Consider the following 12,883-nt stretch of genomic DNA (forward strand, 5'->3'; position numbering starts at 1 on the left):
CATGAGTTTATATAAAAAAAAACTTAAATGGATTCTACAATTTACGAGCACTTTATTACAACCATTATCATTTATTACTTTTCAAAATAACTCTTCGAGTGATCGGTTTAGACCCGCGTCTAGCAACAAGAAAAACGCGTTTAAGGCCTTCCGTGAAATGCCTCCTGGAAAGAAATACGGCTCAATTTCTCGTTGACCGGTGTTCCTCTTCCGTTTCCGAGAAACTCGGCTGCGAAGCTTCCTTCTCCACGGAAACGGACAGTTCGAAGCGTGCAGCCTTGCGCTTCCATAAATTAATTAGCCACCCCGGGCTACGAAATACCGATCGCGCACGGGACCCGGTAGTATATTACCCGGGTTGCTCGGTCACGGCAAAAAACGCGCCTCAAAATCGGTAGATAGGAGTGGTGGCTGGCGGGTGTGCTCAAAGACAAATCGGTGCAGAGGACCCGGTTCACTCGCGGGCCGACGTACACCTCCCGCGTCAGGTTAATTCGATGAAAATTGGCGAGGCCGTCTGGGCTTATCCATCAATTTTAATTCAGCCGACGGCCCACCCAGCGAGGGTGCGCCGCTCCTGGCAACTTCCGTTCGCGGTCTTTCCGTGAAAAAAAGCCTTCTCCGCCCAGCCCCGCGTCGCCCCTTTCTCACTCTCCTTCCGCACTTTCATTCTCTCCGTCCATTCAGCGTGTTATGCACGAATACGAGCAAGAGACAGTGAGAGAGAGGGGGGGGGGGGGGGCGTCGGTGCCATGAAAAATCGTTATTAATCGTCGGGTCGCCGACCCGAAACAGGCCTCGGCCGCTACCACTCGCAAGGTCTTCAGGCCAGCGTCTAGCCGTCGAAAAGCTCGCGAATTATATTTTACGGCTTATCTGACGCTGCCGGCCATTAACGTAAACGCGGCGCGCGAGTCACCGGGCCCGCGAGTGGATTCGTTTCAAATATCGTTCGCACAGCGTATTCACGTAAGCGTTTGAAGCCGTTGAACGGTGACACGCGGCGCTTTTACCCGGCTCCATCAGCGAACTTTGTTCGCGACAACGCTCTGTCGGTTTTCGTCCCTTTAGACCGGGTGTTAAATCATCTTTTCCGCGGGGCGCTGCGAATGGAGTATTGTCTGTGTCGCGCTGTAACCTCTTTTTCCCGGGACCGTAAACCCTCGCGCGCGACGCGCCGTTTCGTTTCAATGAGCTTTCGCGCACTTGTCTGCCGGAGATCCGCGACGCTTCGTTTGTCAGGCTCACTGTTCGCAGGTGTTTCTTGCACCGCGCCGAAGAAAGATTAGTTTCGGCGAGCGCCCCGGAACGGGCCCGGGAAGCGGAAAGCCGAGGATTTCGCACGGAATCTTGCAGAAATACAATGGGCCATGGTGGAAACTTTTAACGACGAGAGTAGACTACGGAAGTTTAGGTACTTATCGCGTCTAAAGATCTTCGGGGGATTATGAAATAAAAAATGTTGTTTTGTCGGACGTTGTTTCATTTTATTCTCTGTTCGTTGAAAGTGCACGCAAAGGGAATGGTATTCTGTTGAATTGTAGTTTAATTTAACGATGCACTACAATTTCACAAATATTATGTTTCCGGGCGTGTTTGTTATAAGTAACAATAGAATGAGTTGAAAAACTTGAAAGTTATAGGTATGGTGACCACTTTGCATGGAAAATATTGAAACTCTCATGATATATGTAGATAAAAATATATCGATTCATAAGAAGGATAACATTAAGAAATTCCTATTTAACTTTATTTTCTTGAAATTCCTCCATTCAAACATCACGTAGCTAGAATCCCCTTTCAAAAAAATCTGTTTACTTTCCGGATTTCGGGCACGACCGGAAGATTTCCAATTCCAAGGTGAAATTGCGCCCAACGACGTTCGGCGATGACGTTCGCACTTTAGCGAGATTTATAGACCGGAAGCGGCTTTGTTGCGCCCGGCGATGCCGTCACGACAGCCCGGAATATCGACGAGGTCCTGCCTCGTCAAGAGGATTAGGACTCGTCGCCTCCCGGCTTATCGGCTCGTAGTTATGAACCTCCCCTACCTGGCCGCCTTTTTCCCTTTCCCGATTCACAAGACAATGTCCGGGGGCCCGTTCGATCAGCATAAATTAGAATAAATAACGAGCGCCACCGTCTCGTTGGAATTAGCATAAACCGTGAAATTGGGCGATAAAGGCAATCGGTTAGACGCGTTTAGCGTCGAACCCCGTCTCCTACAACACGTTGTAAACGTTAATCCGTCACAATCCGTTGTAACGGTCCGTTCTTCGTCCAAAAGTAAGGCAATTTTCACCCTAAAAAAAAAGCATACCCACCAGTACCGGATTTCTTTTCGACTGAAAAGGACCAAAAACCCGAGCCCGAACAAAGAGGAATTACAACCCCTGTAAGGAAAGAAGGTAGTAGAAATATTCCCGAGCAACTAAGAATTGTCGCAACGGCTGTAACCATCAGGGCACGCCGATGCTGTGCTCGGAAAGAGGTAAATGAAAGGGGTACCGCCCCAGCTTCACACTTTTTCCATGAAGACCTCGACAAAACCCGCCCCTTTTGCGCAGTCCCTTCTGCGAACGGTTGTAATACACCGTAATTCACAGGGATTATTACGGCCGGTAATAATTTCCCCGCGAGGCAACCCTCTCTGAGGCTTCACTCCTCCGTTACAGGCGTCCATCGATAGGGTGCCCTGTCGTCGAGGGGGTGGCCGGCTCGCGTCGAGTAGCGGGCAAGCCTGCGCGAGCCTTCTTCATCGGTCCGCGCGTCGGTGTTAGAAAGGAACGGTTATTAGGGTAGGAAGACGCGGTTACGACTGCAACGACGAATCCATTGCGCTGGCTGTTACCGTTTCCTGGACACGATGGGTTTACAGTGCTCGTAGAGCGCCGCGATCGCTCGAGCCCCTTTCTCTCTGTGGTTCTTTAAAGGGACGTTGAGTACAAGCGAGAAGTTCGATTACGACGGCGGCAGGATATCTCTTGTTCGCGCCATCACACCCTCTCGTCCTTTCCGGCGTTACCGTGCGACCAGCGCGGAAAGGGACAGAGAATTGAAGAAGATATCGATGGCAGAGCGGAACGTGGATCGAAAGAAGACGGGGAGAAGCTCTTTGATGCGCTCGGAGTAGACAGAGCGGTAGGTGCGAAGTGCGTATGAATTTCATAGAAGGGTTGTAAATCTTTCTCCCTTTATAATCCCTTCTACCATCACGCATCCTTGTTTCCCTCTCTCTCCGGTGTCGTTCGCGCCGCACCATCCTGCGAGGACCAACCACCGAGCTATGGGGGTTGAAGTCTTGCTCTGAATGCATTCGAGTTCACCGTGGGGTGCCGTCTATGGAAATAAGAAGGGTTTGGAGCTAGCTCGAGAAAGTATCACTCGTAGAAGAGGAAAGTTGTGTGCACGTGTGTGTGGGAGGGGGGGGGGGGGGCAGATGGGAGCGAAGGAGACAGGAGCAGAGTATACGCGAGGGATTATGGTCGTCGGAAGACGACGACTACGACGGCGTTCCGTGTACTCCGCTTCTTTTCCACCCTCGACCGTTTCACCGGGCCGAGGAGCCTCCTCGCGTCTCAATTATTTTTCACCCTTTGAGCGACCTCGGCTCAAAGTGGAATCCGTCCGCGTTAATGAGACACCGTTACGTAGTTTTTTTCTCTCTTCTGTCGTAGGCCAGCGCGCACGGACGAGTTAGGAACCCCGGCCATAACCACGGACCAGGCTCACCGGGTTTATGGGTCATAGAGTGAATGGGAAACTTGGACACCCGGTTTTATCGTACGCCCGTGCCGCGCCAAGAACGGTCCCTTCTCTCAGGTTCCTCTAGTTTGCTGTCTATCTCTGCTTGCTCATGGAGTGTTAACGCGCATGGTGATGTTGTTGCGTGGAAATTGTTAATAATACGAGGTTGCGCGGGATAATGGCATCACCTTCTGCTCTGTAACGCCTCTGTTCTGCGGGGCACTCGCTTTAACAGCTTCCAGAGTGCCGCTTTCAGAGGATGTCTTGGACTTCGCGCAACCCTTTTGCCCTCAATTTATTTATAAATGTCTTGTTAAGTGTTCTTGTTAATAGTAAGTGTGTTCTATGGAGTGTGCTCTTAACTAAAATGTCGGAAGGTCCAGTGAACTATTTATACTAGATGGATGTATTTGTTACTGAACAACTTCGTAACTAATAATTCTATTTCAGATCTTGAATAGTTGCAAGTGTAAATTTAAATAAATTTCTAGTAGCTGCGTTTAGAATGTATTGAAAGGTACCTGAGGCAGTTAATTAATAACAGTAAGAATATTTAATTATATCGAATGAATCTTCGAATGAAAAAAATACAATGAATATTATTTTTAGTAAAGCTGATCTCTATATTGTAAATTGTATGTATTTATAGTACTTGCGAACATATGAAACGCAATAGAGTTAACAATTCTATTCTTGTGACAATAAAAACTATGATAAAATTGTCATTTAAACCAACTTCAATTACTTTCTTAATGGAAATGTTCTTTTCATAGTAAAGATATTCAGTTTCGTGTTCTACATCCTGATTTTATCAAATGTCCGAGGAGTTAAATTTTTAATTAATGAAACCGAATTCCTAAAGTTCACCGGAAATAACACTTCAAATACTATCGCAAATACAATTATAGCTAACATGACATTTTATTCAAAGCGCGAGAAAATTAATGCCATTTAGCACAGAAGAAATGGCAACCGCTATAGGTCAGTGACGTTTGCGGTCTCTGATAAAATTAGCGCGATTTGCGGTCGTGGATACTGCTTTACCGTACACTAAATCCCAAAGAAATATTCTGCACGCGTCGGAAATTACTGTGCAGGTACACTCGATGGGTTTTACGACACATTAAACCTGGAAAAAGCTTGCGGACACCATTCAGACGTGAGAGCGACTCCTCTCGTTCTCGTCAATATTACGTTTAGCTATTTTGAAACCGTGGAAACACTTATTCGCGGAAGGCAAGTACATTTTAACGCCCCGCCGTCGCAGCAGTTTGCCCAGAAAGTAGACGCCTTGTCATAACATTTGTCATTTTTACAGTCTTGTAGGAAAGCAGAATTTCTGGCTTTTATGGCGGGCGTTCGTTGTTTGTCAACTCCTTGGTTATTCCCAGAAACTTCACTCCCTTGTAGCAGCAAGTGATATTAAATTTTATTCACCGCAATAAATGGATCGTCGAAAACATTGTTGGCCATTTATAAAACAGGGTACAGAAATTATTGATTTTAACGATCGAAGTATCGCTTTATCGTCAGTTATCCTTTCAAATAAACTATCGTAGAAATCACCTGAATTCAATATTCAATTTAAACAAACGCAATTCAGTATTATACGAACTTCAAAGTACAGAGACTTCGATTCGATACAGGACTCTAAATATATAATAAATAATAAGACACTCCAGAAGGAATGTTTGCATAATGATATCGCATTTATCATTCAGTATATCGGCGATACCCATGCCAGGTGTCTGTAATAACAGTAATAATAACCGCAATAAACCAAGGTGCACGAGTAAACCAATCAAAAGAGGCTAACAAGCGTAATCGACCGAACCATGCAAATCGGAAATGAACTTGTCGCTGCGCAACACGGCGGACAATTTGCGAAAAGTGCGCACCGGACTTCGCAAATGATATTCATTGTACCTGTGCAACGTGGCCTCGGAGAACACGATCCCCGACGAGTCCACTTCACGTTGCACCGGCCCCGTGTCCGGAAAATGGATATCGCGTGCAACCTAAACGGAAAGTAAAAGTTGATTGGTTCGCAGCGCAAGTGGCTGCGTGGCGACCTTCAAGGAAGACGACTCTTGGTGCGCGCGAGAAATCAATTAAGCCGATGAATATATATTGGCTATTAGACAGTGGGCGTGTGTCCCGCGCGCGTTAATAATGTATGACATGTTCTTGCAGTATTGCTTCGGGCGCGCGGCAATCATTTCGAGCCGCTCTCCGCCCGGCAGCGCTAATGGGATGCACCCCTCGGGAGACTTCTACCATTGTCGTCCCATAGCTGCGTGTATCTTCCCTGACCTTCGCCATGGGTTTCTGCGCGGGCCAGATTTCCCCTCGTAAAAGTTTGATCCCGTGATTACCGGGCGAACCGGGAACGAGGAAACTCGCGCGCCGGCTCTATCGAGATCTGACCCTTATAAAGGGTGGCGGGCGCCTTTTAAACGGTTTCCCGAAGGTATTAAACTCGGTAATAAGATTCAGACCCGACTGAAGAAATTTATTGCTAATGACGATTGATCTTAACCCCTTGTTGCTCTAGTTTGAACGGGTATTAGGATGCAGCACTATTTGCGGCAGTAATTCCAACGGACCCTTCGAGTTCCTAGGTTTACATTCCAAAATACGCGTGGCGTATGAAGATTACAGGTTTCAGTAGATTATGTAGAGTTTTTAACTTTGAAAATCGATCTGCTTCTAGAAAAAGAAATCATTCGAATAAGTTGGAAACAATGAAGAATGGGAAACAGGGGTACAGTAAAGTTATGAGTTAGTGTATAGCAATAAATATAAGGAATGCAATTGTAATCCTCTTGATTGCTACGAGAATAAGGGGAAACTTTTTAAGAACACGATAATCGTCAAGCTGGTCGAAGCGAGGCGCCCTAATCATACGAAACGCCAGGAACGGCCACGGTCCCGCCATAATTCAATCGCGGGAAGGCGAGGAACACCTTGACTTAAACCGGTGATCGCAATGTCGCGTAAAGAGGGTCGGCGAATAACAATTTTGCACTTAAGTGCCGTCGGATCCAGGGCGATACAAAGCGGTGCGTATTTCACGGGTGTTCTTGGCCGTGATACGCGGAATCGGTCCAGGATCACGTGTCCTGCCGCGTGTCGGCCATTGAACTTGGAACGGAACTGGCCCGGTATTGGCCAGTAATCTCGCATTGTCTCGGCGGTGTCAGTGTACGAGTGACAAATGCGTCCTCGACGGTACGATACCCAAGGATACGGCCGGGCTATCTCTCAGGTACCCGCGTACCTACTCGGCGCGCGTACGGCGACATCCTGCGTCCTCTCTCTCGGCGAGCCGAGATTAGCCTCTAAAACCCCTTCCCCGAGATAACGGGACCGCTAAGCTGTCCATTCGTCTATTGGTCCATCCTTCGTTCATGTAATGGAACTTGGGGAAACCTCAGCCCCGGTGTGCCGCGTGCGATTGGGTTGTAGCCGAGATACCGGGAACTCGAGCAGATCTCCGTCTTACGATACCTTGCTTCCAGGCCAGCGGTCACGGCGGCGATAAAAACAAGGACGATAAGAGGAAACGGCGGCGTGCCTGGGATTCCACGGATCGGAAAGCCGAAATTATGGGATCCGTCTTTATGACGAGTTTATATTTAACGACGCAACTCGATTTCATTAATAATCCGTCGAGGCTGAAGCGGCCATCGAACGGGTCCTTGAAGGGGACTCTTTCATGGATTTAAACTGTCATAAGTGAAAAGATCCCCGATGAAAGACACTATTAATATATCGTAAACCGCGCGATACAGCTGTACCACTCGAGGATACAGGGAGGATTTGACTATCCCAGCTACCAACAAGCGTTCGTATTTCATTTAGTTCCAGTTACCGTTCCCGGGGCCGGGGATTAAATATTTTAATCGTTAATTAAAAAGTACCGGCGATCCAGGGGGAAGAAGGGGGCAGGGAACGTTTCGAAACAGGGTATAGTGCTATTGTGATGTGACGTGCTTCACGTGTCCCGGGTGGTAAATTGTCGCCGGCCTTGTAAACCCCCGCCGATTCGTTTCGCGCCGGCTCGAAATAGAGTGACGTTTGAAATAAAATCGCACGAGCGCCTCGGCCGCCGCGCTTTCCCTGCTTCGTGGCCAGGTAGCTGTCGCGTTATTTTCGCGACGGATGTATTAATGTGCAGCGACGCGGGACCGGATTAACTCGACAGCTTTCACCCCCGAACGGATTAGCAGAAAATCGAGGCTTCCTTGTTCAGCGGCTGACACGGAGGGGTTCACCGATCTCTTTTCCGCGTCGCGCGCCAGGCAACCTGAAAGCGCAGATAGCGAAAGGTACAGACACCCAGGCGGATGACAGTTTGACGACTCGAGAAATGTTTGAGTTATCATCGGGATGACAACCATATTTAACCCGCCATAAAATAGCACTCCGCTGTGCTTTTACGACGAAACCATAGCGACCGCGCGCGCGTTCGAACGTCGGCAGCGTGACGAATGCAGATAAGTTATTCCCTCGTCTTACAGGGCATTCCACTTTTCCCGGTGCCCGGGGTTGAACGAGTTGTCCCCAGGGACCGTTCTCCGTCTATTATCTAATCGAACGAATTTCCCCTGGCGTCGAATTCTTCCCCCGAGGCTGCCCCTTTCCCTCCAGGGAGCGTTCAAGGAGTCTCGAGTTGGTGCTCGAGACGTGAAAATAAGAACAAATAAGAAGAAAGCGTTTGTACCTTTGTATTAAAAGTACGTTATAAGAGGCGTTCTGTGGATCACGATGTTTGCCTTTGCGATACACAGTTGCGTTTAATGATTTTGGAATAAGCAGGCAGTTACAAAAATTAGAATGTGAAAAAGAATTAAAGAGAATACTTAATATAATAACGTTACAAGTATTTTAATAACAAAAAATTATTTGGTAGATCGTAAATAAATATTAATGAACGGTTCAGCGTGGCACGGTTGCATCTGAGAAGACACAAAATAATACAGGAGTTCCCCCTCAATAAACGGAAACATGATTATCACAATATTTTTATTTCAACGTTCGGAAGGACGCCTGGCGATCTCAATGCTTCGATCTTAATTCGAGACTCTTTACAGCGACTTCTTTGAATCGATTTAATGAAAGATTGTATCCGGCTACATACAATATCCGTTTCCTCTTCGAGAGGAATCAAACGTCCGTGTTCTCCCCATCCAAGAATAAGAAGCCCCTATTTGTGTTCGGGAAGGAACCGTGTTCCAATCAACGGAAAGTCCACACACAGCACGGGCGAAAGCTATCCTCGAGAACGTTCCTAATACAATCGGCGAATAGGCTGGCTCGAGCGGGCACAAAGAGGATAAAACATCCCGTCGAATGGCCTCACCCCACTATTTCCCCTGGCCCTCGGCTTGAAAGAAAACTCCTCTCCTAATCGAAAACAAAAGGTTTCCGAGCCTGGTTCCCGTTTTCGCTCTGGGGGAAGGGAGAAAGATGGCGTGCTCGCGCGCGAGTAACCGAGCGGCGTGACGGTTCCCTGATTAATTTCGCCTTTCCGCGTCGGTGTACGTAATCCGCCTAGTCACGGAAGTCTATTCGACTCTCCCCCTCTAGTCATCGATGTTCGACGGGTCGATGACGAGAGCATAATAACCCAAATCGCGAAGGGGATGCCACGCGAGCAACCCTCCTACGAACCGACCAAAGTATTCTCGAAAAATGGACCGGCCAGATTTTCCAGGAGCCTGTCGGGATCGGGGACAAAGGGAAAGAGTCTTCGTGGTTCCCGTTCGATGGGGAAAGGACCACCGGAGCAAATAAGGGAGGAATTGTAACAAGCGGCAAGCATCGTTCAAGATTGCGAATATGTACTGGATCTTCCCTGTTTCTTAGTCCATCATGGAAATACGTTCCTTGAAAAGAGGGGACCGAGACTTAATCCCTCGCCTTGCAATTTCTTTTTTCTGATCGAGATTGGAAGGGTTATTTTACTGTCAGTGTTTCTCTCATGAACAGAGAAATTATACGATCGTCTTAAGAGAAAGATTTACCAATCGTTTATTAACTATTAATTAAAAAGTTAATATTCTAGCAATTTTATTGAAATTTAGTATAGATTATCTTCAACAACACGTATACAATTTTTCGCTGAACAATTCTTTTGTAACATCCAAAAGAACGTTAGCTTTTTCCATTGAATTCTCCAACTTTCTATTGCAAGCCCATCCATTTTATAGAAAATCATTTTTTCCTTTCAAAGTCCCGTACACGCGTAAACGAAGTTATCGCCCGAAATTTCAAAACTGAAAATACTTGACTCCTTTGTTTTGCAGCTTCCATTGTGCGGGTACGCGTATGTCGGTTTACAAACAATTTTTAGCGGCGATTCACGCTGATACAATGCCTCAAAACGTCAATACCTTTCAACGGAGCTTCCACGAAACGTAGTTCGAGTTTCCAATGCCCAACTCCGCCGAAGTCGTCCGAAAAATGTATAATTTACCGGAACGAAGCAAGAACAGGAAAAGTATCTCGAAAACGGTCTTTTTCTTTAGCGGTCACCCTAGTTCCTCCCTCGAGCGACGCGGTCTCTCGAACTTTTTCAATACCTTTTTCAGTAGCCCCGACAAATCGACGGGGTCCCGTCACCGGTCGCAACGGTGGCTCGTTAATATCTCGGATGATACTCTGGCGGCGCGAGGGTGGCTCGAGTGTATCCGCGGCATTGTGAACGCGGCCGAAGCCCCCCGCGGATCCTGAAATATTCAAGGAGCCGTCGCGGTCGTCGGTGCGCCCCGGGCCGGGACTCTCTCTTTCTGGCTTTGTGGCGGATTCCTTTTTTTCTTTCCTTTCTTTCTCCGGTGAAGGTCCTATCGTCCCGCTTAGCCGAAAGAGGGGTTGGCAAATCTGATAAGGACTCTCCGATCCTTACCACGACGATGTTGGCCGCGGGCTACGGAGATCAGCTCTGTCGACCTGGGCCGTCCCCGTGCGCTGTCCGTCGGACTGGTCATCTTTCGCCACCATTCAATTTTTATTGAATTAGAGGTTCGAGAGCGCACGTGAACCGCGGGCATCAGACCCGTGTAATCGAGATTAGGTGTTCCAAATTGTTCGGCTAAACGAGGGAGTAATGCGGCCGAACCTAAGATTATTTTCATCTTGATCCCAGTACACCGATAACGCTCGCTAATGATCATCGTCTTGCTAAGGAGTATCGTTATTCCACGAACCACGCTGTGGACCCACGGCACCCGCTCGTACTTTTGCCGGTTTTCTCGAACTCGCCCGTTAAGTATACAGCAATTATCGGTGGACTGTCATTTTTTAGATTCTGAAATGGTAATTTTTTCTGCTGCTCTGGGGTAAATTGGAACCACCTGCTTGTAATTGCGACTTGCTTGTTCTGCTCTCGAAATCGACCTTTTGTTCGTTTAATTCTCAGGGATTTCATTAAATTGCCGGTGAGCGTATAAAAATCGAGCAATCCAATACTTACAGACACGACGAACACGATATTAGCGGTGTAAAATTGCAGACTCGTTAATAAAATTTTTTTGTGAGCATTTCAACATTCATGGAACTATGAAATTGTGAAACAATGTTAAAGAACCGCTCGTCGACGATCTGAAACGGTCCTCGTTAAACGTGTCCCAAAAATCTGTCCACTTGCGCAACAAGTATCACGAGCAACTCGAGTAATCCGTGCACAGTTTCGTCGAACGTTTACTGCACTCTCGCCGCCTCGGAATAACAGTCGAGGCTGCCCACTTAATTAAGCGCTTTTAAAACGCGGACTTAATTTCTCCGGGAGCCGCGTTTGAACGTCTTCCCACTCTCAATTAAACAAAACCCGGATCGGATCCGTCAGGACGAAACCGTTCGCGTATTCAAGGCGTTACTCGCGATCAATTTCGCCCGGTGCGGTGCGGCAGGGCTTCGAATTCGAACTCTCGATCGACATCGAATCCGGATGCGTCAATTACGTCGTTAATTAATTCGGGCTAACCAACCAGCGCTGCAGCGCGGTCTCTTCTGCTTTCTGCCCGGTGCTCGCTCCCGCGAGTAAGAACGAATAATGCATTCGGCGGACTAAAAATACGAGACGCGACGGATTATTACGCGAGTCGGATCACGAATATCTTGGGAGCCCCCTTGTTACGGCCGCGAAGGAAAGGAGCGACGGGATGAGCCGCGTAAACTTGCGGATGGGTGGGAGTTAATTAACAACCACCTTGGAAGCCCGCCCGGGAATCTCCGCGCTTAAGCCACGTTACCTTGCCCGCGAAACGCGGCTGTTTAATTGTTGCCAGAAGATCTGGCGCGGCGACGAGCGTTCCCGTGTGCAAAACGAAACCAATTAACCCGACGCCGACGCCGACGCCGACGCCGCTGCGAAAGGTTTCCCCGAAGACTTAGCCGTGACGCTGAGGAAATTAATTGTGGGACTTTCCTTGGTCGAGCGTATCGGCTCGACGGTATCGGGAATTGTTGTGCTATTATTGGATAAATGTAATTAAGCGCGTTGCTCTCGATAATTTGAAGCTTTGATGTTCTTTTCCTTGTACGCTAGATCATTTTGATGAACGGTTTAGACATACTGTATTGGGATTATTTAATTAAACGATAGATGTTTGAGTTTAGTATTTGAGAATGAACTAGATACTTAATACAAATGCAAATGCTTTTCGTATTTTCTGTTTACCGAATACAATCATTAAAGAAAGAACATTTTATTTGACTTGGCTTTCTTTGAACTTTTCAATGAAAATGTGAATTTACATGAAATTCTGTGTCCTAATGATTACTATTACTACTATATTATTAGTACTTGCTTCGGCAGTACATATAGTAAAATTGGAACGATACAGAGAAGATTAGCATGGCCCCTGCGCAAGGATGACACGCAAAACCGTGAAGCGTTCCACATTTAATTTAATAAGTGCCTACATATTTCGTATCAAAATAATTAATTAAGAATCGATCCATTCAATTATAAACCCGTTGCTTCTGTAACGACATGCTACACGCCAGCGAAACACGGGGCATACTAAAATGGCGGACGCGCGTGTACAGTCACGCTTCCAAAGAAATGAAAGCATTAAAAAAGGCAACACAACGTATCTAATTACAGTACCACATACAAACGACCATTCTC

General features: G+C 47.2%; 1 non-coding gene across 1 annotated transcript; it reads left to right on the forward strand.

The window, feature by feature from the left end:
* The first annotated feature begins 12,552 nt into the window (after nt 1–12,552).
* LOC116428425 (U6 spliceosomal RNA) lies at nt 12,553–12,659 on the forward strand. Its single transcript, XR_004235261.1, has one exon. It is a non-coding gene; the product is annotated as a U6 spliceosomal RNA (small nuclear RNA).
* Nucleotides 12,660–12,883: the final 224 nt, after the last annotated feature.

The sequence above is a fragment of the Nomia melanderi genome, chromosome 6 (genome assembly GCF_051020985.1).
Source record: "Nomia melanderi isolate GNS246 chromosome 6, iyNomMela1, whole genome shotgun sequence".
In the NCBI taxonomy this organism is placed as follows: domain Eukaryota; kingdom Metazoa; phylum Arthropoda; class Insecta; order Hymenoptera; family Halictidae; genus Nomia; species Nomia melanderi.